At 42.6% G+C, this 20092-nt stretch overlaps 1 pseudogene; it reads left to right on the forward strand.

Moving 5' to 3' along the window:
• The window catches only part of LOC140346856 (uncharacterized), a 31908-nt pseudogene that overhangs the window by 6891 nt on the left and 4925 nt on the right, over positions 1 to 20092 (forward strand).

The following is a 20092-nucleotide window of genomic DNA, read 5'->3' on the forward strand; positions in this document are numbered from 1 at the left end:
GGAAATTATTTAATTTATTGTTGATTCAAAAGAAATACAGAACCATCCTGTAAGTGTTCATCTTCAAAAATGATTATGGTGCATTATGGGTAAATTCACCAAGGCAGCGATTGCTACATCAATGTATCCTTTGTAAGGGACATTGAGAGAGTGACTCATACAAGTACCTGGGTGTTCATCTGAACCACAAACTGGACTGGACTCATAACACAGACGCACTGTACAGGAAGAGCCAGAGTCGGCTCTACCTCCTGAGGAGACTCAGGTCTTTTGGAGTGACAGGGCCACTCCTGAAGACCTTCTACGACTCTGTGGTGGCATCAGCTCCTGTAGGTGTGGCCTGCTGGAGCAGCAGCATCACAGAGAGGGAGAGGAAGAAGCTGGACAAAGTCATCAAGAAGTCCAGCTCCGTCCTGGGCTGCGCTCTGGACTCGGTGCAGGAGGTGGGGGACAGAAGGGTCCTGGCTAGATTCACATCTATGCTGGACCATGAGTGTCGCCCCCTGCAGGACACTCTGTCCGCTCTGGAGAGCAGCTTCAGTGAGAGACTGATCCACCCTCGCTGTGTGAAGGAGAGGTTTTGCAGGTCTTTCCTTCCTGCTGCTGTCAGACTTTATAACAAACACTGTTAGTCCTGAACACTTGCAATACTGACATATTCATGTGCAATTACTGTCGTGATCCATGTGCAATTACTGTGCAATTCATGTGCAATTACTGTCGTGATCACATGCAATGGTATTTATTTTATCTTTATTATTTTTCCCCTCCATCCCTTTTTGGGAAATGGGAGGTTTTTTCTATAGGAGTTTTTGTTTATAAGAGATCTTCTATTGAGAGTGTTTTTCAAACTTCCTATAAGTTATCTGTTCTTTTCCTCTGTATCTACCTCTGTATCTACCTGCGTTGCAACAATGACATTTCCCCATGTGTGGACAACAAAGGATTATCTTAAATTACCCACATGCAAACCAAATGGAGGACACATGCCTCTGGAGGACCTGAACATTGGAACATGACTTGGGTGACGTGGATGCCTAACCACGCCCAGATCAGACCAAGGCAAAGAGCCTGAGCTTTGGGAAACGCCCAAAGTCACCTGAGACCTCCCTCACGTGACACAGAGAGCTCAGTCCATTTTTCTTCCTCTTGCACGCAGGTTTGTCGAGTCGATGTGGAATAACTACTTGTTCCTCTATCAAACCTTTGTTGGTTTGCTGAGCCCCATAACTCTTGTCGAGGCAGCGAGTGTATCTCGTCTTTAGTGGGCTTTGTGAGCACCGGCATTCTGCCAAACCGACAACTTTGTTGGTGGGTGCTGTTTGGTGGTTGCATCTGAAACACTGGCTGAGAACCATTATTATTAGTCCCAAGCTGAAAGACAAGAATCGTCTCGGCGAGGGACTTATTAAAATTGTATCCTGGGCCTGAAAAATTGGGTAAGCTTGAAAGTAGGACTTGGTGAGCTCTAATTTAGAGTGAAGACCTCTTGAAAATATATAGAAAAAATCGATTAACATCGGGCCAATGGGAGACCTTTTGTAATATTTTTATGATCTATTTTTCATGACTATCTAACAGCGGAGAGGAAACAGCATGTAACGTCTTCAACATGTGACAACAAATAAGTCACATGACTGAAACACATGGATATGAATGTCTATGATCATAAACACAGCGCATGATTCCAGCATATCATTTGAAAATATACATGATGTGCGGGAATTCAAATGACAAAATTAACTGTGTTAACTTTTATCCTATTAAGGTGCACGGTGGCAAATGCGGTTAGCGCTCTTGCCTCCCAAGAAGGAGATCGTGGGTTCGATTCCCGGACCAGACCAACATCACATGATCTCTCTGGGTGGAGTCTGCATGTTCTCCCCGTGTTACCGTGGGTTCTCTCCGGGTTCTCCGGCTTCCTCCTACTGTCCAAAGACAGGCATGTGTTAGGTAAAAATTGGTGACTCTAAATTGGCCCTAGTGAATGAATGTGAGCGTGAACTGTCTGTAATGTCTGTGTCTCTGTGTTGGCCCTGTGACAAGTTGGCCACTGTCCAGGGTGTACCCCGCCTAAGGCCCGAAGTCACCCGCGACCCCGAAAGGGAACAAGCGGTAGAAAATGGATGGATGAACTTTTATCCTCTTTTGGGACAGGAACGAGCCAAAACGTTAGAGGGAGTGAACCTTCAGACTCTGTTCTTTGGTCAAAGCTGTTCAAAGACTTTCTGCTGTCACTTCTGCATTTAACCTGCTCCTGCTGCATTATCTGTAAGTATGACACTCTTCAATCCAACAATAAACCAAACTATTAAACTATCTATTATGCATTAGTCTTTTTGTCTACTTTTTGGACTCTTTACTGAGTTTTTCATCTTAAAAAATATGAGCATTTACGGAAAACAACAGTCCTGATTTCTGATGGGACCAAATGTTCTGCTGGTGCCCTGAAATGAGTTCAAATTAGGCTGAAGACATTAGCTGTCAGTTTCAAAGTTGGCATTGTGGAGGTTGAAACAATCTGAATGTGATTTTAATCCATCAAACTACAGAAGACGCAGTAACAGTAGCTCCCCACACTGCACTGTCCCACCTGCAGCAACAGGGTAGATATGTGATCGTTATGCAGTCAATAAGCTCAGCAGCCAAGATGAAGAGGAGGATGAGAGCTCAAGGCATGAACTGAAAATTAAAGTAAAATTAAAGCGGCGATGATGGCTCTCGCCTTCCCACGCGACCACCTTCCCACGCCTCCATGTTTTCTGCTGCGTTTTGCGGCATACCAAACGACGCTCAGTAATTCACAGTTGATGATTGCGTAGTTTACGATTCAATTTGTTGTTTGTCCTGACAAAATGCAAGATCGTGCTGAACGCAGACCTGAGCAGGGAGAAAGAGCCTCTGTGACCCGGGACTTTTCATCGATGTTCAGGGGGTCAAAAATACCTGAGTTGTGGCAGAAAGAATAAAGTCTAAAGAATAAAGTCTAACGAATAAAGTCTAAAGAATAAAGTCTTAAGAATAAAGTCTAAAGAATAAAGTCTAAAGAATAAAGTCTTAAGAATAAAGTCTAAAGAATAAAGTCTAAAGAATAAAGAATAAAGCCAAAAGAATAAAGCCTAAGGAATAAAGCCTAAGGAATAAAGCCTAAAGAATAAGTAAAGCAGTAAAAATATAACGCTCACTCATATTTTCCAAATGACTCAACCGCCTGTCATCTGCAGTAAGGCCTGCACAGGAACCCCCGGCACAACATTAATCTCCATATTTTTTCATTGTGCTTCATACTATGGATTACACCAGTACAGCAAAGGTCTGATCTGAGCGGAAAGTCATTTTTCAGACAAGGTAAGCCCCAGCCTCCTTTTTCTTTTGATAATTCAAAAGTTTTGAATCAGATGCAGTTTTTTTCCTTGCCATACAAATCTTGAGATTGTTTTATTCCACTCATCAAACAGCCAGTTGGAGATGGAAATGGGGAAAGTCTGGAATAGATCCCACGGTAGGATCTGTAATAATCACCTTAATAAACATTTCTTCTATAATGTGCCTTTCAGATATAAACTTATTAAGGCCAAGTATTTCCTATTTGAATCATCTAATGAACATTTGTAATGTAAAGAAGCATTAGGAATATTATTACTGTTCAAATACTTGCTAAGTGCTTGTGCTATTAGATATAATCAGCAGCTTCCTGTGCTTCTGAAATACAAACCTGAGTAATAAACCTGAAATACTAAACTGAACTGTCATTCTAACTCAACCACTATCTGACACTGACTGTCCCACTGTGATAAAATGTGAATATATGATTATATTTCTGTGATGTATTTTATCTGCATAATAGTGATATTTTATCTGCATCATTAGTCTAAGAGAAGAACGGCTGTGTGACAAACTGCATTTGTGAAGGGGTCATAAAGATGGGCCAAAGAATGTTGCCCCGGGGGGGGAGTTGCACCCCCCTTGCAGGCTTTATCTCTACGGAAAAATACCAAGTGCCTTGATGTGAAGCTGACCAATGAGAAATGTGACCCGCCTATTCCAGAATATCTAATAAAACCAACCAGCATGGGAAAAAACGGTGTGAGACGCGGGGGTGAGACGCAGGAGGGTCAGCCAGGCTCCTTACAACGGCCTGGCTGACACAGTCCCCGCGTTTTCTCCCATGCATGCCACACAAATGTCTGATGTTTCTGTGTCGTTTCATGTTCTAGGTTGAATTGTGTTCTCAATGTGTTACGGAATAGCATCGGTGTATGTCTAATTCCATGACACCCACGACGGTTAGCACTAGATCATATAGGGAATCAGGAAGGAAGCATGGACGGAAGTTATAAAATCCAAGATGGCGGCGACAACATGGCGGCGACCGAGACCGCGCTGTTACAGCAAAGGGAATAATTTTCTCTCATGTGTCTGGGTTTAACCCTAAACCCTAACCCCTGACCCTAACATTAACCCTAACCCTAACCTTAACCCTAAACCCTATCCTTAACTCTAACCCTAACTTTAACCCTTAACCCTAACCTTAACCCTAAACCCTACCCTTAACCCTTAACCCTTAACCCTTAACCCTAAACCCTAAACCCTAAACCAGGCATGTCCAAACTAAGGCCCGGGGGCCAAATGCGGCCCTCAGACCAATTTTTGTCGGCCCTCCGGCTTCCTGGCAAGTTGGTCCAAACAACAAAAAGTAGTATTTTTTACTGTAAATTTGGAGAGATTGAAGCATTTTGATGTTATAGCAACCTCATATTAATGTTCCAAGTCTTATTGAAGGTGTGGAGGTATCAAAACTATGACAAATGCAAAAATGCAACATTTTGAGGTTTTTTGTGGCCCTTTGCTCCGTATAAGTTTCTAAATGCGACCCTGGGTGAAAAAAGTTTGGACACCCCTGCCCTAAACCCTAACCCTAAACCCTACCCTTAACCCTTAACCCTAAACCCTAAACCCTAACCTTTACCCTAAACCCTAACCTTAACCCTTTAAACGTAAAATGTTTGCTCACCTGTTCATCTGATCCAGACATTATTTTTACAAGTTGAATAATGACAATGTAGGGTAACATACTAGTACAAGTACTGTAAGGTTATGAATGTCCACCCACTTGTGAAGGGGGGGGCATTCAGGTTTGATATTGATTAAAGAATTGTTCAAGAATTCAAACATGACACACTGCCTAAGTGTGGGTAAGTTTGAATCATATTTTTAAGAGAAGAATGGGGCACCAGCCGGATAATCGACAATTTAACAACTCTATAATCAGATATCTAGATTAATTAATTAATTAGAAATTAATTTGCTTGTTGAACTAAAGGTTTGAGAACGTAACCGTGACATTGACCCCTTTTCTGGAAATGAAGGAGCACTTAACCAAATGTGGGTTATGAAGATTTAATGACCAAATAATTGAACAGATAAATATGAATTAGGAATATGCAAATGAGTCGAGAACAGATGGAAAACACTAGACATGATGGTTCTAGATCTATCTAGGTGTGTGTTAGAGTTAATTCTAAGATGAAATTCAGCCTGTGAAGTGCATTCATACGAACGGAACCAGAAGCTGTGATCCTGAGGAGACGGGCCTGCTTGGGGTCCAAGGGCCTGCGTGGAGTCCAAGGGCCTGCTTGGGGTCCAAGGGCCTGCGTGGAGTCCAAGGGCCTGCTCTGGAGCTCGGCTCTGACGTTGTCTGGCCAAAGAAGGACTGGATCGGTTCTGCGATCTGCGTTCTCCTTGGCTCTGAGGCGTTCTCCTTGGCTCTGAGGCATTCTCCTTGGCTCTGAGGCGTTCTCCTTGGCTCTGAGGCGTTCCCGAATGAAAAGGCCGTTGTGCTGCTCCACCGATGTGGCTGATCTAAAAGGCTGTGGACTTGAAAAGTTGCAAAGGTCCTTGCTTGATTTTGCGTGATGCAGCATCAATCACGTTTTAAAAAAACGGGCACAGGTTTCTTAGTTCCAGGAGGGAACATTAGCTTCTCTTGGAAAAGTCTTTGTCCCGTAGCGTAGCATCGCTCACGCTAACTAGGCCCGAGGCCTGCTCCCAAGGCCTCATGGACCTTGCTGGTGGGACCCTGGATGGAGGGTCGGGCTTCGAAAGAAACTCGGATGGAACTCGCTCTGGAGCTCGGATGGTACAGGTCTGTAACTCCCTGCTCTTTCCTTTTGTCTTACCCCGCGGGGGTTTTGGCGCTGTGGCTTCAGCCAATCAGCATGCACGCTGGGGTCAGAGCTGATAAGGAGACGAGATCTGGCTTTAGGCCACAAGAGTTACACAAAAGGTAAAATTGTCCACAAAACAAGTTATGAAACAGTTAAAATGACATGTTAAACACGATATCACAATATGTACATGTAAAGTCATCTGGTGGACACATTTTTGCAATCTGATGATTGTCTGTTAAAACCACTAAAACCGCATAGTCTTTCAGCGTTTTAGCGTTTGTCTTGGAGAGATCGTTACTCTCTGTAATCCAAAAGGAGTCATTTGATGAAAAGTTATTTTCAAAGTTCAGAGCGTCTCTGTTGTCGTTATCACATCCTCTTTCTTTTGGGGGCCGTAAAACTCCACACGGGCAGTAGATAACACCTAGCCCGCATTCTTGTCACCATGGCAACAGGGGGAGGACATCTGCATATCCTACAACAATGAACGAGGGAAGTTAGGTTTACTTCGTCTGGTTAAAACTAGTTTATGCCATGGCTTTGTATTAGCAAAAGTTTAGCTAACTCATCCCAAAACAAACTAGACTGTGCAAAAATTAATGTTAAACTCGAGATTAATTAAGCTCCGACACATCTGAAATATTGAAGCCACCAGGTGTAGCAAAATGGTGAACCGCAAGTGATTTGGGCCGCCAGAGGGCCGCCATTTGTAACTTCCGGACCGATGACTTCCTTCCCAATTCCCTATATGATCTAGTGCTGACCCTCCCACGACACCCATGACGCACCGCAAGACATTGCACGCTTATTGAAAGTGACACGTTTCCTGAACCAGTCACGTGACCAGAAACAAAATTGAAGCCTCGCTTTTGTCGGTCACATGTTTTTAAGCAAACCGAAGCAAACTGACGCAAGCCTCGAAGCAGGGCTTCATCTGACACGCCCCCTTTTACTAGGTACAAGCCTCGAAGCCTTCGGCTTTAAATGACCCATCACTACTTTGAAACTGCGCCAACACACTCGTTTCAATACGAAGTAAAAAGTCTCAAAACTGATGATTCCTCTTCTGTGACATCCTCAAAGACCCTGTTTGTCCAGACATTGATCACTGTGGTCAGGAGGGACCAGTGGACTTACAGACATCACTCCAGACTGAGCGGTGAGCTGTTTGTTTCAGGAAGTTAGCCGATAGCTAACGAGTTTCAAACAAATCAGACAATGTTGAGTTTTTTACACAATGGGAAGGGGCGCTATAGAGTAAATTTGTTACATGGGTATTAATTATTTCCAATCAGTCCATAAAAACGCATTAGTGAGTGAAATATGAGCTGCGTAGATCAATTCCATTAGGCGTGACCCTTTTGCCTTTTTTGAGGGCGTGTTACGAATATCAAGGAATATCAATTTTTTTTGTTGAAAATTTACTAAATTTCAATGTCTTTAGATGCAAAAGGTGTTGTTTTGAGTTCGATCGGACAAAAAACCTAGGACAAGTACGATTTTGAAAAAAAAATAAAACGTGGCAGCGCAACTTTGATTCAACATGGCTGACTTCCTGTTTATCATAGAGCAATGCTGCCAGGTGCGTTTTACTCGTCAAAGGTCAGAGGTCAAAGGTAGCTCTATCACTGTTCCAAGTTTCATGTGCCGAGGCCAAAGATTAAGGGCTTCACGTTTTTTCTTTTTTGAACTAGTCGGTACTGTTGCGACGGGCGTTCTCGCAACCTCCATTTTATTCAAGTTCGGGCCGAGCCGATCGCGTCTATGTCCCCATGTGTGACATTCATCAAAGTTCAGGGTGTCAAAAATGCCCGAGTTGTGGCAAAATGACCATGCAAGAATAAGAATAAGAATTAAGAATTAAGAATTAAGAATTAAGAATAAGAATAAGAAACCTGGCAAGAACAAAGACTCGTCACATTCTATTCCAGGTGTACACCAGACAGGTGACAGATCATGGGATAAAGGTCAATCAGGCCACGCACTTGACCCGTGAGTTGACCGAGGTCCAGCAAAGTTACAAAGGCAGTGTTTTACCTCCTCACTTCTGGCAGAGGAACTCCTCATAAAGAAGCTGACCTTTGTTGGGACAATGCTGCTAAATAGTGCAATAAGGGATCAATACAATATTGAACAATGTATAATGGGATGAGGGCAGTGTGTATATGTTTTTGTATTATGAAATGCTTTTTCTTGAATGAATTCTTGAATGTACCTTTTTATTTAATTGTTTCACTGCATGTACAAGATAAGATATTCCTTTATTGTCCCCACATGGGGAAATTTAATTGTTACAACGTTGGTAGATACAGAGGAAAAGGACAGATAACTTATAGGAAGTTTAAAAAACACTCTTAATAGAAGAACTCTTGTAAACAAAACTCTTATAAACAAAAACTCCAGTGATGTTGTATCATCTTTTGGTTTTAGGAGAACTGGAAAATAAACCTTTAATCCTTTTACATAATGTTGAATGTAAACATGTTTGAATGACAGAGCTCTGGATCGGACTGGTTTGATGCTGTCGGTCCTCACCCAAAGCCAGAGCTGAAAGTCTGTAACACTCTCCACATCCTTATAGAAACAGTCTTTTTTTATTTCATAACTCACTGAAGCTTGTAAAAATTACTTCTTCTTTCCATAACAACACCACTCTCAACAGTGATAAGGAATTCACAGTTTAACACGGCGTCTTCAAACTCTATTAAAGTTTTTTATTGAATGTTATTATTACTTAACGTCTCCTTTTCCTGCGTTCATGGCAGATCTACAACGTCCTTCAGGAGAATGGGGTTCACTTGTGACCAGTGTGGAAAGACATTCCTCGATACTTCTGCACTCAAACGACACTACAGAACTCACACAGGAGAAAGACCATATGAGTGTGACCTGTGTGGAAGCAGTTTTTCTACAGCAGGTCATCTCAAAAGACACACCAGAATCCACTCTGGTGAAAGGCCATTCAGCTGTAATGTTTGTGAGAAGGCATTTTCCTGCTCAAGCAGCTTGACATCACACATGAGAGTCCACACTGGAGAGAAACCTTACAGCTGTGATGTTTGTGAGAAGACATTTTCACACTCAAGCAGCTTGGTTAGACACACGAGAGTCCACACTGGAGAAAAACCTTACAGCTGTGATGTTTGTGAGAAGAAATTTTCCCAGTTAAGCCACTTAGTAAGACACATGAGAGTCCACACTGGAGAAAAATCTTACAGCTGTGATGTTTGTGAGAAGGCATTTTCATGCTCAAAGTACTTAGTAGCACACATGAGAGTCCACAGCGGAGAGAAACCTTACAGCTGTGATGTTTGTGAGAAGGCATTTTCATGCTCAAGGTACTTAGTAGCACACATGAGAGTCCACACCGGAGAGAAACCTTACAGCTGTGATGTTTGTGAGAAGGCATTTTCATGCTCAAGGTACTTAGTAGCACACATGAAAGTCCACACCGGAGAGAAACCTTAGAGCTGTGATGTTTGTAAGAAGGCATTTTCCCAATCAGCCAGCTTAGTATCACACATGAGAGTCCACACTGGATAGAAACTTTACAGCTGTTATGTTGGTGAGAAGGTATTTTCACACTTAAGCAACTTAGTTTCACACATGAGAATCCACACTGGAGAGAAACCTTACAGCTGTTATGTTTGTGAGAAGGCATTTTCATGCTCAAGCCGCTTAGTATCATGCATGAGAGTCCACACTGAGAAGGCTTTTAGATTTGGGTCGAATAGTTGTAAACCTATTAAAATCTGCAGCTCTAAAGAGCAAAGCTGCAGTTCTGACCAGTGTGAAATAACTTTCAGCAAACCTGCTCATCTGAAGGCCCATTGTCCTGAACAAACTAAAGGAGAGTTGCTGAGGCTGGATCACTCAGAAAGCTGGAGATCAGGCTTCAGAGAGTCCAGACTGAGAAGTGAAGACCAGTGTAGATCCAACACATACAATAGTCTGTTTTACTATATTTATATTTTAATTTGTCAATTAAAAAAGAGTTTATCGGGTGTTTTCGTCCAAGGTTAAAGGCGTAATGGACGCTTTTTCAGCAATTTGAAAACTCTGACGGAAGTGCACATGCGCACTCCCCCCGTGCGGACTGATACAACACACACGTGCCTTTGTTTATTGGCCGTGGCTACAGAGCTGCGGCGCGGTCAAATACCCCAGCAGTTTCAGGAGCCGCGGCACAGCCACATAGCCTCATGGCTAACCCTAAACCTAACCCTGACCCTAGCCCTAAGCCGCGGAACAAAATAGCCTAGCAGTTTCGGACGTGCGCCGCGGCTCTGTAGACACTCCCTTGTTTATTAGCGCGATGGATCTTATCGCATCTCTCGTCTCCCGTAGATTTCTGTCTCTTCTGAGTCAGCTCGAACTGTCTTTCTCCGTCTTAATTTTGTCCCATACACTGAGGGAACTATATTATGATAGATCAATGTGCTTAGACATGCCGAAACGTGTTGCTCTCCTGGGATGAGCCGCACGCGGCTGCAGGTGAGTGGTAGGTGCATTTTATGATTGATACGTGGCAGGACTAATCGGCAGTCCACGCCACGAGGAAATAAGACTCAGATTTGGGCCCAAAAAATCTTCCATTCAACCTTCAAGTCCTGGTTTTAGCTTTTGTTGAGTAAAAACTGCACATCTCTTGTTTTATTGTAATACAGCACTAAAACAGTATGCTTTTATCAATAATAATAAGAGGTTATGTAGGATCTCAAACTACATGTATTCAGTTTATGATAAAGGGAGATTTCTTAGCAGAAACGAGACAAGACGGGGCACCAGGGTTAAACCCAAAGAGCTAAGATACGGTCGTTAAAATAGTCTAATCAAACAAACAATAGTCAATAACTCTTTCGTGTAGTTTATTTATCAAAAGGGTAATCAAAACACCGGAGCAGAAATGCGCACAGGTAAATCACAGGTGATGTTATATCAGATTTAACAGCAGATTTCATGCAGATAATGTTAAACCAGGGTTTTGCCTTTGATAACCAAACGTGTCTATGCTAATCTATATCAAAAAGAGGGAAAGTGAGAAGCTAAAGGGAGGAGGAACAGCTGAGCTCTACCCAAATCACGCCACAAAGACCGCACTCTGAACTCGGCTTACGGTTTTGTAGAGACTCGGTCCGGCTGGTCCTTGTCCGCGGACGAGGTCCGTAGCGAGGCGTCGCGTGGAGCGGTGTGGCGGCGAAGGTTCGTGAAGCGGGCGGCGGCCGTGGAGCTGTGTGCTGGCCGTGGAGCTGTGCTGCGACGTCCTTGAAGCGGCGGCGGCAACGGAGGCGATGTCCGGGAGTTCCTTAGCGGTAGAACGCTTTAGCGGCGTGTTAGCTCCTCACGCGGCCTTTACTCAGATGAGGACGTAGCGCTGATCCACGTAAACGCCGTAGATTACTTCAAAAGGGAAGAGAAACGAAGTAGCAAAGAAAGTCTCTGTCCGGTTTAGCGCTTAAGCGTAGTTCCAGGTAGTTCCAGGTAGTTCCAGGTAGTTCCAGGTGGTTTCAGGTGGTTTCAGAGTCCAGGGCTGGCATGGCCTTTTCGACCACGTGACGGACGGATTTTGTTGAGACAAAGGAAAAGTGAAAGGCTCGTCCGTGGAGACGGCTTCCAAGAGAGAAGAGAAGAGCAAGAGAAGAGAACAAGAGAGCGTTTCTAGCTTGGAGCGTCCTTTTGATACCTGGCCCGCAGGGCATGCTGGGAGCGAAAGGGGCGGGCGCTACTGCGCAGACTTCCCGTTTAACATTTCCTGGTCGAGAAAATAAAGCTAGAGTAACGTAAATAATGGCAAAACATTTAAACCCTGTTTTAACATTTACACGTTAAACACTTTTGGGCAGTTTGTACACATTATTTCTTGAGGTAGATACATTTTACATCTTCTTTCATCTGTGAAAGCATTGGGAATATAAAACCTTAAACAGTGGAAAAATACGTAACACAAGGTGAAACATGCGGTGTACGGAGTTGATTCGGACAAACATTCATGGCATAATCACATAAAACATAGTTTTCATCGGGGCGTCCTCCTGTAAGACTGTGGGGAGAAGAAGATCTGTTATCACACAAGTCACAGCGGCTCCCCTGCGGTGAGGGACAGAGGGAGAACGAAAAACCCCCAATGTTCAAAGAGAGATTTTCTGTTATCTGGCCGTGGAATGTCCATCTCCATTCCCCTACAGTTAGGACAGTGCATGTTTATGCCGGATTGTAGTCATGGGATAATTTGCATCCGTTTATCCTGCATTCACTCTCACAAACACCTTCACCAGCATACTTGGATACTGGAGGTGAAGTGGGTGAAGAGTCTTGTGTAAGGACCATAGACAGGCTAGGGTAAGGACACAACAACTGTGCACTCTCCCATCCATGGACTAACCAGACCCATCCCTGCTTAGCTTTTGCAATCTGACGAGTTCGGTCTTCAACAAGTTTTTATCTTAAAGGTATAATGTGTAGGTTTTCTGGTGGAGAGTTTATTCATCATCTTTTTGTCTCCATGGAGATGTTATTGTTTTGCATGTAATGTTCTGCAAAATGGCATTACATTTATCTTACATTTATTCAGTTGCATGTGTTTTCATTGCTCAATAAAATCCCTTGAAAAGCATGCATTCTTACTGTGAGCAGAGTTGCCACTCCACAGATGTGACTTGTAACTTGTTTATTCATTGTTGTATGTTGCACCTTAATGCAAAAGTTCCTAGTTTTTGAATCCTGTTCATAGACAATGTCAATAAACCTTTATGATTCTGAATCTGATTAATATTATAAGTAAATGTTTTTGCAACTATGCCTTTATTAAAGGTACAACTCTAGGTTTTCATGTGCTTTGGGGTTTTCTGAGCTTAGATTTTCAATAGTCTTAAATTTAGTCCTGATTTAGACTTGTTTGAGACCTTGTTTAGTCCTGGCTTAGTGTAATTTTAGTCCACTACAAATGATACTATGATTAAATGATGCCACTGTTTTTCTGGATGGAGCGAGGATTTCGGACATGCCCTCTTGGTTTAGTTTTATTTCATCCCTCCTGACCGTCAAAGGTGGTGCCCAATAGCACTGAATTATATTCTTTGGAGCAAGCGCAGGTCAAGAATCAAATGACATGAGGGTGTTTCCCAAAGCCTAGGGACCTTGCCTTGTCTTGTCTTGCCTCTGAAGTCAAGAAATACAGAACCATCCTCTTGTTCATCTTCAAAAATGATCATGGTGCATTATGGGTAAATTCATCAAGGCAGCGATGGCTACATCAATATATCCTTGGTAAATTAGCCACATGCTAACCAAATGGACACATGCCGCTGGAGGACCTGAACATTGGAACATGACTTGGATATAACGCTCAATCTATGAGGACATGTAAAAAATTATACAATGACTCCGCCCCAGATCCTATTGGAAGTCGGCCATGTTGGATCAAACACAGCGCTGACAAAAGTTCACCTCGTTGTACTTTTGGCATCTCTTCCAACAGTTTTCATTCAAAACAAGACACTAAACCCATGTGCAGTGAAATGTCATCAGTTTGAAGCTGATACACCTTCGGGTGTGGTCATAGTGATTTTTCAATTCAATAAAAAATGTTAGTTTCTTTTAAAAAAAAAAAAATTGGAGAATGTTAATAGAGCATTTGTGAAGAGGTCCAAGCTGAACACAATCATATGCAAATGTATTGGTATTGACATATTCTAAACAGTGAACAAAAAGCAAGACCAGAGAAAGAACAGACATAAATCATAATCAGTAGAGATCCAACAAATGATTAAAAAAAAAAGAGAAAATCATGGCATAGAAAACCTAAAGAAAACCTCCCATTTAGTCCAAAGTCTGTCAAATTGATCAATTTTCAAATTGAGTCCAAAAGTGTTTTCTTCCATTTTACGAACGTCCAATATTGATGTTAATTCACGCTGGAAAGACTCAGACAAACACAGAAATGACCGTTTTAGCAAGCTTTATTACGTGGGTTATTTGGCGCTCAGACCCCGGCGGAAGACATCGCGATCATGGGCACTCCATAATCTAATTGTATTAGATGTCTCCCCCCAGGGCCTGGAGACTGGTGGTGGTAGATATGGTGGGAAGGTAGAGAGGATGATTAGGATGAGAGGGATGCAGAGGAGGAGCAGGGGAGGTTCAAATTGGACCAGCTGTGCGATGATTGGGAGCATAGGAGGTGCGCCGTACCATAGGGAGGAGTAGCTTGGGAGCGTTGATTGAGGATGGGGAGCAGGTGCGAGGGCGATGTCCCGGGGTCCCCTGTCCTTAGACTCTCCTTCTCGGCCAGGAAAAACTACAAAAAAAAAACCTTGGGAAAAGTAGAAACCTGGAGGAGTTCCGCGCTGGGGGGCAGGCGGCCCTGGCATAGCAGTGGACATAGATGGAGTTAGGTCTTCCAGGCTGAATTTACGCAGGCTTCATGTGGGTATGTATAATGTTGTCAGCACAGATTTCACCCAAGAGTTCTTCACTTCTTCCAAATGACTCAACCGCCTGTCATTTGCAGTAAGGCCTGCAGAGGAACCCTTAATTTATTCATCTCAATACTTTTCCATTGAGCTTCATACTTTGGATCACACCAGTACAGCAAAGGTCTGATCTGACCGGAAATAAAGTCCTTTTTCAGACAAGGTAAGCCAGGCTGGGGCTTACCTTTTTCTTTTAACTATGATAAAGTGGCAGATCTACAACGTCCGTCAGGAGAATGGGGTTCACCTGTGACCAGTGTGGAAAGACATGGCTGGTTCCTTCTGCACTCAAACGACACTACAGAACTCACACAGGAGAAAGACCATATGAATGTGACCTTTGTGGAAGCAGTTTTACTACTGCAGGTACTCTCAAAATACACACCAGAATCCACTCTGGTGAAAGGCCATTCAGCTGTGATATTTGTGAGAAGTCATTTTCAGGCTCAATCAGCTTAACATCACACATGAGAGTCCACACTGGAGAGAAACCTTACAGCTGTTATGTTTGTGAGAAGGCCTTTTCCCAGTCAAACTACTTAGTTAGACACATGAGAGTCCACACTGGAGAGAAACCTTACAGCTGTTATGTTTGTGAGAAGGCCTTTTCCCAGTCAAACTACTTAGTTAGACACATGAGAGTCCACACTGGGAAGAAACCTTACAGCTGTGATGTTTGTGAAAAGGCATTTTCCCAGTCAAACAACTTAGTAAGACACATGAGAGTCCACACTGGAGATAAACCTTTCAGCTGTGATGTTTGTGAGAAGGCATTTTTACGCTCAAGTGCATGAGAGTCCACACTGAGAAAGCTTTTAGATTTGGGTCGAATAATTGTAGACATTAGTCGCGCTAAGGAGCAAAGCTGCAGTTCTGACCAGTGTGAGAGAGATTTCCGAAAACCTGCTCATCTGAAGGCCCATCGTCCTGAACAAACTAAAGGAGACAGAGTTGCTGAGGCTGGATCATGTGAACCCAAAGTCAGGCTCAGAAAGCTGGAGATCAGGCTTCAGAGAGTCCAGACTGATAAGTGAAGACCAGTGTATATCCAGCACATACAATATTCTGTTTTGCTTTCATTAATTAATTCATTTTTCTACTGGTTACTCCTGTTAGGGGTCGCAGGTGACTGTAGCCTCTACCAGTGACTTTGAGCCTTAGGTGGGGTACACATTGGACAGGGGCCAGTTTGTTGCCGGGTTTCCGTTTTACTGTGTTTTGATTTTATTTTGACAATGAAAAAGGAGTGTTTGTCAGCCGTTTTAGTCCCAAGTTAAGTCCTGCTTTTGTTTAAGCTTGTTATTTATTTTAAAAGTCGGGACAGTGTATGTTAATGTACATACCGGATTGTAGCCATGGGATAATTTGCATCCTTTGTCCCGCATTTGGGGCGCATGGTGGCAAAAACATATTTCAAAAACATAATTCAAAGACATAGGAACTTGTCTTGGTTATCGATGCAACACAAACAACTAAACAATGAACAATGAATAAGTCAAGCTATCAGATAAAAAACATAAAAATAAAAATTGTGCTTAATATGTAAGGCAAGTTTATTTGTAGAGCACATTTCATACACAAGGCAATTCAAAGTGCTTCACACAACAGGTGAAATACATTAAAATCACAAAGAAATTAATAATAATAGTAAAATAATAATAATAAAATTAACTCAGTCCAACTGATGGGACTAACAGGACACACACACACACACACGCACACACACACGCACGCACGCACGCACACACACACACACACACAGCTGTGAACCCACTCACAGGTGTGCGGAGCCTGAGAGACAAAGGGGCGGTAACCAGGGAGGAGTACAAGAAGGGAGGGGGAAAAACGAAGGGGAGCAGAGACAGAAACACAGTGAGTAAAACTAGACAAACTATACATCACCAGACAGACTGACCATGACAGTACTTTTAGACGTCCAACGTGTTTCGGAGTCCAACTCCCTTTTAAATCAGTCCAACTGATTATCTAAACTAATGGAATCACAAAACAATTTAAATTTCAATTTAAAAGAGAAGAGTGCAAAGAAAATCATTTCAGTCATATGCACAGCTAAACAAAACTGTTTTTAGCTTAGATTTGAACATTGTTAGAGTCGAGAATCAATTGACAACTGAGGGTGTTTCCCAAAGCTTAGGTACTTTGCCTTCTCTTGTCTTGCCTCTGTTGTCTGTTCCTTCCGATCCAAGGCAAGTGTCCTGCCTCATCTGAAATAAACGGTTGATGGAACAGGCTTCAAAGGGAACGAGCAGCAGTACCACAGTCATGAGAACAAGTGAAAATGCATACACATGGGGACATTATGGTCACATACTGTATATTTTTGCGGTGTGGGGTAATCAAATAATATTATAGTTTGTATATTACTTTACATTTAAGTCGGTGTAATCCCTCATTCCTGAAGTGGAAAAAGTTGTTTGTTTTAACAGAAACTTCTAACGAGCTAGCCTTTTGTTTACAATCAGTCCTTTAATGGGCTAATTAGTCTCCCTTTTGTTTTTGTGTGACCCTGGCCCAGGTACTAAGGGGAGTGAGCCAGGGTCACACAAAAACAAAAGGGAGACTAATAGCCCATTAAAGGACTGATTGTAGGAAGACCCACCCAATGGGCTGGACTTACCACAGAATAGTTTAAATATCTGAGTTCCCGGCCTAAATTTGCTTATTGATAATGACTCTTGGATGAGAGTCGAAACGTCTAGTTTTTTCTTAACTGAGTCCAGATGACTACAACTGAAGCTTTTTCTACAACTTTACATTTAAGTTGATTCTAAAGAAATACAAAATCATCCTCTAATTGTTCATCTTCAAAAATAATCATGGTACTTTGGAACATGACTTGGATGACGTGGATGCCTAACCACGCCCGGATCAGACCAAGGCAAGGAGCCTAGGCTTTGGGTCACCTGAGACCTCCCTCACGTGACACCGAGAGCTCATTCCATTTTTCTTCTTCGCGCAGGTTTGTCGAGTCGAAGTGGAATAGTTATTTTCCATCAAACCTTTGCTGGTTTGCTGAGCCCCTTAACTTTTGTTGAGGCAGCGAGTGTATCTCGTCTTTCATGGGCTGTGTGAGCACTGGCATTCTGTCAAACCGACAACTTTGTTGGTGGGTGCTGTTAGGTGGTTGCATCTGCAATGCTGGCTGAGAACCATTATTATTAGTCCCAAGCTGAAGGACAAGAATCGTCTCGGCGAGGGACTTATTAAAATTGTATCCAGGGGCTGAAATTTTTTTGAGCGCCACCTCAAAAACCAATTAACATGGGGCCAATGGGAGACTGATGCCAAAAAACTTGCAGTAAAAATAGAACACTCGCTTCAAAGAATAGTTCATGTAAAAAATGATATAATGACCCAGTCCTAGATTCTACAGGAAGTCGGCCATGTTGGATCAAACACAGCGGTGACAAAAGTGTACCTCGTTGTACTTTTGGCATCTCTTCCAACAGTTTTCATTGAAAACACTTGTGAAAACACAACCTTTTGCCAGTGAAATGTTACCAGTTTGAAGCTGATAAGCCTGTGGGTGTGGTCATAGTGAATTTTAAAGTTTCTTTCTTTAATTAGAACATTTTAATAGAGTTTGTGAAGATGTCCAAGCTGAACGCAATCATATGCAAATATAGTGGCTATCTTATAAAATGTCTCTAGTGCCATCTTCAAACTTGGTTTTTAAAAATTCATAAAAGGCAATCCATTTTTCATAGATAACTGAAAAAAATTAAAAGGGGTTTATTTGGTGACGGGGCACAAGAAGACAAAGCCACTTGACTCTAGCTTGAGCTTTTATGGCTGAAATATCTAGGAATTCCCTAGAGCCAAGGAAAACCAAGCCAAGAGGACCTGATCCAGAGAGTGGCCGTGCCCTTCCCAGCATGACCCCCGAGTTGAACCCTGGGGCGTCCGTCTGCTCTCTCAACATAGACACAGGCCCATAGACACACAGGCCCATCTCCTCTGGATCACAGCTCCTGCATATGGTCGTATGACACAATTTTCACAATCTGGCTGATAATATCCTCTTAGAATCAGCATTAACTCTAACACACAACTAAATAGATCCAGAACAATCATATCTTGCGGCCCCATCTGTTATTGACTCATTTGCATATTTCATATTTGTTTTATCTGGTCTTTATCTGGTTTTATTTGGTCAATAAATCTTCATAAACCACATTTGGTAAAGTTTTCATTCATTTCCAGAAAAGGGGTCAATGTCACGGTTACGTTCTCAAATTTTCAGTTTTTTTTTTTAATATATATTAATTAATTTAGATATTTCATTTTAGAATTGTGAAATGGCTAGCAAAGGCTGGTGCCCCAAATATGATAATAAACATACCCATGCTTACAGTGTGACCAGTTTAAAATCTTGATCTAATTCTATAATCAATATAAACTTTGAATGTCCCCCTCTTTCATAAATTGGAGGACGTGAATAACTTTACAGCATTTGTACTATTAAAGTACTCTACAGGTGTTTACGACTCAGCCTGGTTCAGGCTAGTTCCCATTAACCCTGCCACAGTCTGTCTATAGGGAGTACACGCCTGGTTGGTTACTTCCCGGGTTTCAGTGGGCATTCGGGTTTGTAATGTTCGTGGCAGTGGTCTGTAGGGCTTTATGGCCCAAATGCAGAAGAATGACAGTCACGTCATGTAGATACTTGCCCCAATTGTGACATAATATCTCATTCTGTCCGAGTGGCCTGTTTTTCAGGCGTTGGAACCTGCTGACTGGGATACTGGGTCACAGTTGGATCAGCTGCCCATGGCTCAGACCTCAGGTTTGAAGCATCGGGCATCATCTATCCCACCCCACTCTGCACAAAAGAAGTGGAGCTAAACTCAGAGGAAGCTATCTACCCTAACCCTAAACCCAAATGACAAACTGGCAACAACTTCATTGTGAGTGAGCAGATTGAAAGCAAGACAATAACTGTTAGTGTTGCTGTTTGTAAGTACATTGAGTCTGACACGTTAGTGCTCTGATAGCACCCTGAGGCTAACGTTTTTTAGAGGTGAGCGGGTTTTAAGAAATTGTTTCAAATGAAACTATTCCAATGTTAGTTTTTTTGTTTTTGTATATGATTCATTATGTGTAAAGAAAGTCTTGTGTTTCTGGTCTGTTAATAAATCCTGTCTGATCATTATGAAATAAGTTTGGGAGTATTATTATTTTCCATTCTTTTGGAAAAGATTGACGTGTATATTCATTAGTCCACATTCATAATAGAAATGGGTCTATATGAGGCACACTCGAGTTCCTCTCCCTCTCTGTGATGCTGCTGCTCCAGCAGACCACATCTACAGGAGCTGATGCCACCACAGAGTCGTAGAAGGTCTTCAGGAGTGGCCCTGTCACTCCAAAAGACCTGAGTCTCCTCAGGAGGTAGAGCCGACTCTGGCTCTTCCTGTACAGTGCGTCTGT

The sequence above is a fragment of the Eucyclogobius newberryi genome, unplaced genomic scaffold, assembly GCF_026437365.1.
Source record: "Eucyclogobius newberryi isolate DKJ021-1_F unplaced genomic scaffold, fEucNew1.0.hap1 SCAF_6, whole genome shotgun sequence".
Taxonomy (NCBI): domain Eukaryota; kingdom Metazoa; phylum Chordata; class Actinopteri; order Gobiiformes; family Gobiidae; genus Eucyclogobius; species Eucyclogobius newberryi.